This window comes from Trichosurus vulpecula, chromosome 2, assembly GCF_011100635.1.
Source record: "Trichosurus vulpecula isolate mTriVul1 chromosome 2, mTriVul1.pri, whole genome shotgun sequence".
In the NCBI taxonomy this organism is placed as follows: domain Eukaryota; kingdom Metazoa; phylum Chordata; class Mammalia; order Diprotodontia; family Phalangeridae; genus Trichosurus; species Trichosurus vulpecula.
This window is the reverse complement of record NC_050574.1, coordinates 307,237,674-307,249,967: the sequence shown is the minus strand read 5'-3', so window position 1 is coordinate 307,249,967 and position 12,294 is coordinate 307,237,674. Positions and strand designations below refer to the sequence as shown.

At 34.2% G+C, this 12,294-nt stretch overlaps 1 pseudogene; it reads right to left on the bottom strand.

Moving 5' to 3' along the window:
- Window positions 1–236: 236 nt before the first annotated feature.
- Window positions 237–2,475, bottom strand: LOC118837072 (annotated as a pseudogene).
- Between the last annotated feature and the right edge of the window lie 9,819 nt (window positions 2,476–12,294).

The following is a 12,294-nucleotide window of genomic DNA, read 5'->3' as shown; positions in this document are numbered from 1 at the left end:
TTTTCTGGATGTGGATAGGATTTTCCATCATGAGTCTTTTGGAGTTGTCTTAGATCCTAGCATTGCTGAGAAGAGATAAGTCTATCAAAGTTACTCATCACACAATGTTGCTGTTACTGTGTACAATGTTCTCCTTGTTCTGCTCACTTCATTCATCATCAATTCATGTAAATCTTTGCAAGTTTTTCTGAAGTCCACCTCCTCACCATGTTTTTCATGTAAAAGCTGCATTCTCTTTATTCTGCATACTTTAATTTCAGATCCTCAGAGTGCACCACACCTCAGGTAAAATTAAGATACCCAGGAATAAGCTCATCACAACTGTCTATGATGAACAGACACCATACATACACCTTAATGTTGTTCTGTTTGTTTTCAAGGAGATCAAAAGGAGCCCATCAGGGGATAAAAAACAGAGTTATGAATTCCAGCTGACCTTCCACAGAGAAATATTTTACTCCCAAGTGATCTTCCCAATCATTTGGGAAGCTCTTATAAAACACATCATAGTCTTCTTTGCTAATGTCATCAGGGTTACATGTCCAGATGGACTTGAACTTGTTCCACTTTTCCTGATCAATGTATTTCTCCTTTATCTTCTTGTCCTTGATTTCATCTTCTTTATCAGATCCTACATCTTCAGTCTTGTGTTCCTCCTCATCTTTAGCTGGCTCTTCCTCTTCTTTCTCTTTGTCTTCCTCTGTGTCATCATCACTGATTTCCTTCCTTCATTCTTTCTCCAAAAAAAAAAGGGTGATGGAATAGCCAATGAATTGAGAGTGCTGCTTTACAACTTCCTTGACCTACCTGCCTTCCAGATACGCTGTCTGGTCTTCATTCAGTTGTAAGATCACTTTGGTAACCCTAACAATAGTCTTACCATGGTCAGCATCGTCAGCAGAAGACTCCAAGGCATAGTGTTCATCATCATTGTGCTTGGTGATGACAATTACCTCCTCTGACACCAAAAAAGTGAAATAGAAACCCACACTAAACCGACCAATCATGAAGATATCTGCTCCACCCTGTAAAGCCTCCATGAAATTCTTGGGGCCAGACTTGGCAATGGTTCCCAAGTTATTGATCAAATCAGCTTTTGTCGTGCCAATGCCAGTGTCCATCAAAGTCAGAGTACACTCCTGAGGATTGGGGATGAAGTCAATCTTTAGCTCTTTACCACTGTCCAATTTGGAAGGATCTGTCAGTCTCTCATAGTGGATCTTGTCTGGGACATCAGAGGCATTGGAAATGATCTCTCAAAGGAAGATTTCCTTATTAGAATAAAAGGTGTTGATAATCAAGGACATAAGCTGGGCAATTTCTGTCTGGAAGGCAAAGGTCTCCACCTCCTCCCTCCATGCTATACTTCCTCAGGCTTCTTGAGTGGTTGCAGATAAGGAGGCCAGTTCAGGGAAGTGCTAGGTCCAGGGGCTCCAAAGACCACCTACCATGAGGAACTTGGCACAAGAGCCTCACCAGTTGTTATGGAACAATAATATTCCATTATATTCACATACCACAACTTGTTTAGCCATTCAAGCCAATTGAGAAACATCCCCTCAATTTCCAATTCTTGGTTATCATAAAAAGAATTTCTATAAATATTTTTGTACATGTAAGTCCTTTTCCCATTTGTATGATTTCTTTGGAATACAGATCTAAAAGTGGATTTCTGGGCCAAAGGGTATGCACAGCTTTATAGCCCTTTGGGCATAGTTCTAAATTGCTCTCCAGCATGGTTGGATCAGTTCACAACTTCACCAACAATGCATTAGTTTCCAATTTTCCCACATCTTCTCCAGCATTCATAATTTTCCTGGTTTATTTTGTTGGCCATTCTGATAGGGTGATATGGTACCTCAGAGTTATTTTGATTTGCATTTCTCCAATCAATAGTGATTTAGAACATTTTTTCATATGACAATAGATAGCTTTAATTTCTTCATCTGAAAATTACCTGTTTATGTCCTTTAACTATTTATCAGTTGGGGAATGACTTGTTTTCTTAAAAATTTGGTTCAGTTTTCTATATATTTCAGAAGTGAGGCCTTTATCTAAGACACTGGCTATAAAAATTGTTTCTCAGCTTTCTGCTTCCCTCCTAATCTTCATTTTCACTAATGTGAAATGCATTGGCTTTATTTGTACAAAAACCTTTTAATTTAGCATAATCGAAATTACCCATTTTGCATTTCATATTGTTCTCTGTCTCATTTGATCATGAATTCTTCTGTTCTCTGTGGATCTGACAGGTAAATTATTCTTTGCTGTCCTAGTTTGCTTGTAGTATCAGCATTTATTTTTAAACCATGTACCCATTTTGACTTTATCTTGGTATATTATGTAAGATATTGGTCTATACCTAGATTTTGCCACACTATTTTCTAGTTTTCCCAGAAAATTTTGTTAAGTAGTGAGTTCTTATCCCAGAAGCTGGAGTCTTTGAGTTTTTCAAATAATGTTTACCATAGTCATTGACTACTGTTTTTTGTGTACCTAACCTATTCCTCTGATGCACCATCCTATTTCTTAGCAAGTACCAAGTAGTTTAGATGATTGTTGCTTTATAATTGAATTTAAGATCTAGTATGCCTAGGCCACTTTCCCTTGCATTTCTTTTCATTAATTCCCTTGATATTTTCCAATTTTTTTAATGTCTACATTAACTTTAAATGGAATTCCTCATTCTATCTCTTGCTGTTGGGCTTTGATAGTAATATATGGAAAGACCAATATTTTATGTAGATTCCTGCAACTTTGTTAAAGTTGTTTATTTTTTCAAGTAATTTTTTACTTAATTCTCTAAGACTTCTGTATACACCATCATATTATCTGCAAAGAGTGATACCTTTGTTTCTTCTTTGCCTATTCTATTTCTTTCAATTTCTTTTTCTTCTCATACTGCTAAAGCTAAAATTTCTAGTACAATATTGAATACCAGTGGTGATAATGGACCCTGATCTGATTGGAAATGCTTTTAAATTATCCTCATTATATATAATTCTTGCTGATGGTTTTAAATAGAAGCTACTTATCATTTTAACAAAGATTGGATTTTTTTTCCTATGCTCTCTCGTGTTTTTAATAGAAATAGGTGTTGTATTTTCTCAAAAGTTGTTTTTTCTGCCTCTATTGAGATAATCATATGATTTAGCGTTGTTGTTGTTATGATCAATTATGATGATAGTTTTCCCAATATTGAACCAGCCCTGCATTCCTTGTATAAATCCTGCCTCATCATAGTGTATTATGCTCAAGATAAGTTGCAATAATTTCTTTGCTAATATTTTAAAAAAAAATTTTGCATCTATATTTATTAGGGAAATTGGTCTATAATTTACTTTTTTCAGTTTTGGCTCCTCCCAGTTAAGGTATCAGCACCATATCATAAAAGGAATTGGTAGAAATCCTTCTCCTATTTTCCTAAATATTTTATATAGTATTGGAATTAGTTCTTCCTTAAATGTCTGATAGAGTTCACTTGTAAATCCATCTGACCCTGGAGATTTTTTTAGGGAGTTCATTGATGCTTGGTTCAATTTCTTTTTTCTAAAATGGAGTTACATTTTTTTCCTGTTCTGTTAATCTGAGCAATTAAGGACTTTTAAATTTTTATCCATTTCACTTAGATTGTCACACTTATTGGCATGGAGTTGGGCAAAATAGCTCCTAATGGTTCCTATAAGTTCCTCTTTACTGGTGATGAATTCATCTTTTTAATTTTTGATGCTGATAATTTGTTTTTCTTCTTTTTCTTTTAAACCAGATTAATAGAAGGTTTATCTATTTTGTTGAGTTTTTCATCAAACCAATTCTCAGTTTTTATTTATTTTTTTATTAGTCTAATAGTTTTCTTACTTTCAATTTTATTAATCACTACTTTGATTTTCAGAATGTCTAATGTGGTATTTAGTTGTTGATTTTTAATTTGTTCTTTTTCTAGCTTTTTTAGTTGCACGTTCAACTCATTGATCTCCTCTTTCTCTAATTAAGCATTTAGACATATAAAATTTCCCTGAAGAACTGTTTTGACTGTATCCCATAAATTTGGTATATTGTCTCATGATTATCATTCTCTTTGATCACATTATTGATTGCTTCTATGATTTGTTGTTTGATGCACTCATTCTTTAGGATTAGATTATTTAGTTTCCAATTAGGTTTTAGCCTATCTGTCCTGTTGCTCCAGAGTCCATTAAGACACTTAATTTGCCATTGTTTCTGAGGGAAACTGGGGAGAAATCAGGGAAATTCCTGGCTTCTCTCTGCCATCTTCTTTGTCAGTTCATCTTAAAGAAATCACCAAGCTTTTTAGAAGTCTTTCTGACTCTCATGAAATTACTAGGATGCCAATAAAAGATACACATTGTCTATTTAAATACTTTGTGCTCCTGATGTGTCCAACCCATATTCTTTGATAGAATTTAATAGATATTTCTTGAATTGATTATTCTAATGTTCTTACTATTTCTTGTATAACCTATTTATTTTTTAACATTTTTCTTTTTATATTTTGAGTTCCAGATTCATTCCCTCCCTCTCCTGCCCACTGAGAAGGCAAATAATGCAATATCAATTATAAATGTGAAATCATGCAAAAAACTTGAATTTTCACTCATAGTTCATCAGTTCTTTTTCTGGAGGTATATAGCATTTTTTCATTTGAAATTGTTTTGGATCACTGTATTGATCATTATAGCCAAGGTTTTTATGGTTGATCATCATTACAACATTGCTGTTACTTTGCATAAGGATCTCCTGGTTCTTCCCATTTACCATTGCATCAGTTCATAAAGGTCTTGCTTTTTTTTTTTCTCAAACTACTCTCCTTATCATTTCTTATAGCACAATAGTATTCCATCACAATCACATGCCACAACTTCTTCAGCCAATCTCCAACTGATGAGCATCCCCTCCATTTCTAATTCCCTGCCACCCCAAAAGAGCTGCAATATATTTTTTGAAAATCTATATTTTCCTCTCTTTCTTTGATCTCTTTTGGGTACAGACCTGGTAGTGGTACTTCTGGATCAATGGGTATGCATAGGTTTCTACCCTTTGGACATAGTTGCTGATTTTTCTCTGGAATGCTTTTAGTAGTTCACTACACCAATTCATTAATTTAATTATTTTCTCTTATTTCCTTCAGCATTCATCATTTCTGAAAGGTGTAAGATAGTACCTCTGAGTCATTTTAATTTACTTCTCTCTGTTCAGTATTGATATAGAGCATTTTTTTCCTCATGAGTATAGATAGCTTTTATTTCTTCTGAAAACTCCCTGTTTATATTATTTGACCATTTATCAACTGGGGAATGGCTCTTATTTTTATAAATTAGATTCCATTCCCAATATATTTGAGAAATGAGGCCTTAATCAGAGAAACTTGTTTTACTTTTTATATTACTTCATTGTCTGTGGTACCTTTTTAGCAAAATGTAGTTTCCCTGATTAGCTATTTCCATTACATTTAATTTTGCTTTTGCCTTGTCTGAGATTATGATTGCCACCCCTCCCCTCTTCACTTCAGCTGAAGCCTAATAGACTCTGCTTCAGCCTCATTACAACTCTCTGTGTGTCTTTTTGTCCCAAGTATGTCTCTTGCACACAACATATTGTTGGATTCTCATTCCAAATACATTCTTCGATCCTCTTCTGCTGTATAGATTAGTTCATCCCATTCACACTTACAGTTATTATCATTAACTGTGCATTTGCCTCCATTCCATTTATTTCTGTTTATCTTTCTCTTTCTGTCTTTTTCTTCTGTCCTTCCTCAAAAGTCTGTCTTGCTTCCTACAACTGCCTCCTCCAATCCACATCACTCCCCTTATCATCACTCTCCATAGCTCTTATTCTGTCCCCCTTTTTACCTCACTATAGGGCAAGATGTTTTTTATACCCAACTGAGTGTGTGTACATATTCTTCCCTCCTTAAATCAATTCTAATGATAGTGAAGTTCAAGCATTGCCCATGATACCCCACCTTATTTTCCACTCATATAAAAGCTTTATCTTGTATGTCTATTTTATGTGTGAAAATTTGCCCCATTTTACCCCTTCCTTTCCCCTTTTTGCAAATTCTCTCAGTCCTACATCCTATTGTTGGAGATCACCCCAACAGAATTATCTCATATCTGTGTCCTCTATCTATGCAGACTCCTTCTAACCATCCTAATAATGACTCAATTCTTAGAAGTTACATGTATCTTTTCCCCTTTTAAGACTTTAAACAATTTAACTTCATTGATTCCCTTATGATTATTTTTTCATGTTTATGTTTTTAAGCTTTTCTTGAGTTTTCTATTTGAATGTCAAAATTTCTATTCAGCCTGGATTTTTTTCATCAGGAATGCTTGGAAGGTCTCTAATTCATTAAACATCCATTTTTTCCCTGAAGGAGTAAACTCAGTTTTGCTAGGCAGGCTTATTTTTGAATTGTGATTCTAGCTTTTGCACTTTGAAGTATCAATTCCCAAGCCCTTTATTTCTTTAATATGGAAGCTGATAAATCTTGCATGATCCTGACTGTGGCTTCAAAATGTTTGAATTGTTTCTTTCCAACTGCCTGCAATATTTTCTTCTTGATTTGGGAGTTTTGGAATTTGGCTAAAGATTTCTGGAAGTTTTAATTTTGGTGTCTCTTTCAGGAGATAATAAGTGGATTTCTTCAATTTCTATTTTACCCTCTGGATCTAAGGTATTGGCACAGTTTCTCTTTATAATTTCTTAAAAGTAATGTTCAGGCTATTTTTTATCATGGATTTCTGGTAGTCCAATACTTCTTAAATTATCTCTGACCTATTTGAGAGACCAGTTGTTTTTTTCCAATTTTATATTTCACATTTTCTTCTATTTTTCATTCTTTTGCCTTCGTTTTATTGCTTCTTGAAGTCTTATGGAGTCATTGGCTTCCACTTGCCCAATTCAAATTTTTAAGGTATTTTCTTTAGTTAGTTTTTATACCTCTTTTCCCACTTAGCCAACTCTTTTTTTTAAGGAATTCTTATCTTCAGCAAATTCTTGTATCTTTTTCATTTGACCTGTTCTGCTTTTTAGGGAGTTCTTCTGTTTAGTAGATCTTTGTACCTCTTTCAATAATAGGACAATTTTGTTTTTTGAGGTGACATTTTCTTAAATATTTTATGCCTCTTTTATCAACCTCTTTTAATTGTTTTTTCATGATTTTCTTGCATCACTTTCATTTCTTTTTTCCTCTTTTTTTTCTTCTAATGCTAATTTTTTGGTTTAATTCTTCCAGGAGTTCTTGCTGGCATTGGGTCCACTTAACGTTTTTCTTTGTGGGGGAGAATGTTGCTCATAGCTGTTTTCACATTGTTGTCTGCTTCTAAAATTATATCTTGGTCTCCCCTGCCACAGTAGTCGATTTTTATGGTATAATTCTTATGTTGTTGTTGTTTAATTTCCCCAGCCAATTTCTTCACTTTGAACTTTATATTAAAGTTGGGCTTTATTCACCTCGGTGTGGGGAGGAACTGGCTTAAACTACAGGCTTATTCATGCTGCTGTTTTTGTAGCTAGTTCTGAAGGTGTGCAAGTTTTCATTGCTTCCAAAGTGGTTTTTGATTGGGAGAGTTGTGGTCACTGTTCTTCTGGTGTGTGCTCTAGTCTTTAACAAGAAAGAACCCTTGTTCAGCTGCAGCTGCAAGTATTAATGTTTCTCTTGGCCCTGGAACTGTGACTAGATCCCCTGATAAGTATTCATCCTCTTCTTTATCCTGAAACTAAATCCTCTGATCCTTTGTGACTAATCACAAACACTCTTTAGAATAACTGTGACCCAGAATTCCATATGGGCAATAGATTTGCTAATCAATATTAGTTACACCCAGTGCTAGCAAAACATCCTCTGCAATCTCTTTCTGACCCTTTGTCCAACTTCCTTATAGTCTCTGTGTTGAGAGCTCCAAAAGTTGCACTATTGTTGCTACTCTCCTGGAGGCCTCCAAGACCTACTGATGGTGCTTGTGGCACCTTCTGAGCCTATTAACGACCCGGGTATTACAAATCTTTTTTGAGAACCTCCTAAATTGTTCTAGTTTGGAAAAAAATCTCATATAAGTGTCTTTCTTATTTTTCTATTCTTCTAGAAACCATTTTTGGAAAAGTGGAAATAATCTCATAGGGACAAGTGATTATTTAAAAAAATAATGTTTTCTTCAATGTCAAGAGAGTTTGAACTAAAGGTTTTGCACTTGCCATCTCCAAATCTGATTTGTTTTGGAATGTGAGAAAGGAAAACAACATAGGGGAAGGAGAGAACACTCCCAAAATATGGCATCCACAGAGCTGGCCAAATTTCTCATTGGAAGGGAAAAGAAACTGTAGGAAGACTTTCCCACTTTGACCAATTAAGAAGATCAAACGGCTCATGTTAATTAGCCCTTTGGGCTAATCCAACTGGTAGAACTTCTGGACAGAGAGATGTTAGTCATGTTCTATCAACAAAAACAAATAGAAAAACAAACATAACATTTGTGAACTGTATCAATCTATGTTTCTTAATCTTTTTGTTTGCTTCATGAACACTTTAACAGTCTGGTGAAACTTATGAACCACCTTTCAGAATATGTTTGAATGTATAAAATAAAATGAATAGTATTAACAAAGGAAATGAATGATTAAAATTATATTATATGTATATATCATATGTTTATTTATCATGTGTAAATATGTGTATGTTTGTATACATACATTATGCATACCTATATGTATTTTTCATTGCATGGTACTAAGTGATGTGAGGACTACTGAATAAATTAAAGACATGATTCAGATTAACTCAAGATTACAGGTTATATGTCTTTATGACTTTTAAGTGTAAACTGTTCTGATAGCTCAACATACTATGGGCTGGTGGAAATTTAATTTTTAAAAATGGAAGTCATTGGAAGATGCAGAATCACTGTTCAAAAGCAGATGGTTGTAATATAAAATCAAAGGCTTTTCCCTTTCCTCATTGGCTCTTATTTTTTAAAGCTCCTGACCATATGCAGCAGACTACCCTGGTTTTCTGTTTTTATCTTCCCTTAACAAGAAGTGACAGTTATAATAGCTTTGTTTATTTAAACTGCTCCATCACAGTCATGATTGATTTTTAACAAGGTTATATGCATTGCACTGTTGTCAACCAAATTGAAAGTTAACATGAATTCATGCTGTATGATGTAAGTTATGATGGGGATGATTTCCTTTCTTTGCATGAAATGTATTTAATTAGCAGGCTCGGACTCTGGAGTCCATGCTCTGTTTGTGGCTATTCTTTTTCAGATGTAGCAGAGGTGTATTTCTCTCTATAGAGTACTTGTTTTACCAAAAGCACTGAGCTAGTCAATCCGTCTTTTATAAATTGAAGTCTATTGCAAATACACTAGGAAAACTATGCAAAAGGAGTCTTACAGCAAAATATTTTGTAAAATGAAAAGTTGAAATGTGAATTTTTCACTTTTAAAAAAATCTACTTCACAAATTAGGATTTTAAGTTCACAAATTATCTAAAAGAGAAGTAACCTGTCACTCTCAGACTTATTGTATAGGTCATAGAATGCAGTTTTCCACAATTTATCAGCAACTGAAGTATGGCCCAGTATGCATTTAACCAAATACTCAGATGCATATATTAATTGAAATTTCTGTGTGAGGCAGGAAGGGGCAGAGCTTCCTCCCAGATGTGATATCCCATTTTAAGGGACAGTATTGTGGAATGGAAAGAAAATGGAATGGTTCACTTTGAGCACCTAATTTATGATCCTATGACAAGTAAAATATGATAGACTAGGTTTTACCCTTCCTTATATGCAAGAATCACAGCAGTTTAAAAAAAAAATGTCAAGATTGTTTTCTTCCATAAAAGCAGGGATAGAGATTGGATCTGTGATTTCATTGATATAGGAACCTCTCAGATGAGGAAGTTATCTTAACCATGGTTTGTACTTTATAATTTATAGTGTTGAGACTTGCCTTGAACACTAAGAAGTAAAGTGATTTGTCCAGGGTCACAAAGTGAGGATGTGTCAGAGGTGAGATTTGACTCTAGGTCTTACTAGCTTACAGACCAGCTCTCTATTTGCTGTGTTACAGTGTCTCTCTTCATCAAAGTAGATGGGCCCTAAATAAGTTTTTCACCAACTATGGCAGAGGTTTGTAGAGATGCTGATTAATGTCTTCCCACCCCCAGTTGTAATTTGGGCATTGAGATAACATAGTTACTGCTAGAAATGTCATTATTGTTGCTCCACTCAATTAATTAATAAGTATTTTAAAAGTACTTGCTTTTATTTCATGTTCCATGCATATCACACCAAATAGAAAACAGTGCCTGATTTCAAAAAAGTTTACATTCCTTTCTGGAAGACAATATGTATATGTGTATTCACATACATAAATACATGCATACATGTTTATATATACACCTATAGAAATATGCATTAAAAAGAAGACAAGTACAAAGTAATTTAAGGAGGAGAACACTAGCAGCTAAGGAATCATGGAAGACAATGGAGATAGTAGCATTTTCTTCTAGGTTAAGATAATTCCAAGAGTTATAAGGGTGAATTTTTTTCTTCCCGTTCACCAACCTTTAGCAGCTAATGCTCTCTAAATGAATTGTTATGTGATAAACATTATCCCCCTGCCATTAAAAGATGAACAACACAAGTGATTTATATTCCAGTTAGATTTATTTAAGGATATGAATTATTACAGAGATTAAATACAGCCTGCCAGATTTCAGATAGATAATGAGTGCTTATAGTACAAATGTTGATGTTGGCTAACTTGAGTACTTCCTCATGAAGTATATACTCCTCTGGGCCTGCAATTTTTTCTCTGATTCTACACCTGTCATCTTCATGATGAGACAAGTAACCACATCCATGTCAGAGTTGCAGGACTTCTTCAATAGCAGTGTAATTTGATGTTGAATTGTTCCTATATTTATATAGCGAAGAGTTCACTATTGATGTCAGTTCTTATTAGTGAGAACCTTCCCTCCTCAGTGTTCTTGAATATCTAAAAGAACTAATGGTTCAGGGCATACAAGCCAACTAATTGAATATTTAAAAGAACTAATGCACCTGAAGTAATGGAATGATAATTTTCTGGGTTCTAATTGGCCAGAGCATATGAACTAGCTATTGGCTAATTGTCTTGATATTCTTGGTTGGTAAATGAATGTCAGTGCATTCAGATTTAGGTGCCCCTTATATGTGAGAGACCTATAATGGATTGATTCATATACTACACCAAATGATGATATATATATTCCAGGAGTTCTTAGTATTTTTTTCCATCATGGACTACTTTGGCAGTGTGGTGAAGTCTTTGGCAGTGTGGTGAAGTCCATGGATGCCTTCTCAAAATAATATTTTAAATGCATAAAACAAAATTAATATGATAAGAAAGGAAACAAATTTTATCAAAATAATTACATAGTATGTGTATATAAATACATTTTCCTATGTACACGTGTGTATACACAAGTTCATGGATAATAGGTTAAGATACCCTGTCATATAATAAGTGACATTAGGATGTGGCAATTTTTTTTTCAGTTAAGGTACTCTGCTCAGTTTGGATACTAATAAATGTTTTGTGAATAATTTAGATAAAAGCTGCTGTTATTTCTGAGTTTGTGAATTCTTTTGTAAAAGTTAAGAGAAAAGGGAAGGAATTTTTTTTTTAAATTTTCAACAAGTTTATTTAAACAACAAGATGTTCGACTTGAAGGGAAAGCTATCTAGGATCAATTTCTTTATAGTAATTTATCCCTACTGAGAGACAGAGATGGCCCTACATGTAACAGCTACGTACAAAAAGTTATAAAATTGCACTTGTTTTTATAATAATAAAAGAAAACACTGAAATTATCCAATCAAACAAGGTATGCAAGGATTTTTTATGCGTTTTTTTGTTGTTGTTAAACAGTGAGAGCAAAATAACTTACTGGAATATAAAGATAAAAGTTGAATGAGCATGCCACTAATGGAGAAAAGGGATATTTCTACAGAACCAGTTTGTTTTTCCCCTCCCCATCTCCATTTCATATTGATCAAAACATAACATCGGCCATTTAGTTAAACAAAATACGCATTATGCCTGTGCACGTACACCAGTTACTTTATGTACAATAAAGGAATGGGGGAAGGGAATCAAAGAAGAGAGAAAACTATACTGCAGTAGTCAGGATGTGGAAGAACCAAATCTTGCTTTTCTGATTGTGAATGTGTTGTTTTCCTTGGGAGCACAGTTCTGGAGAAGAGTTGTAGATTCCTT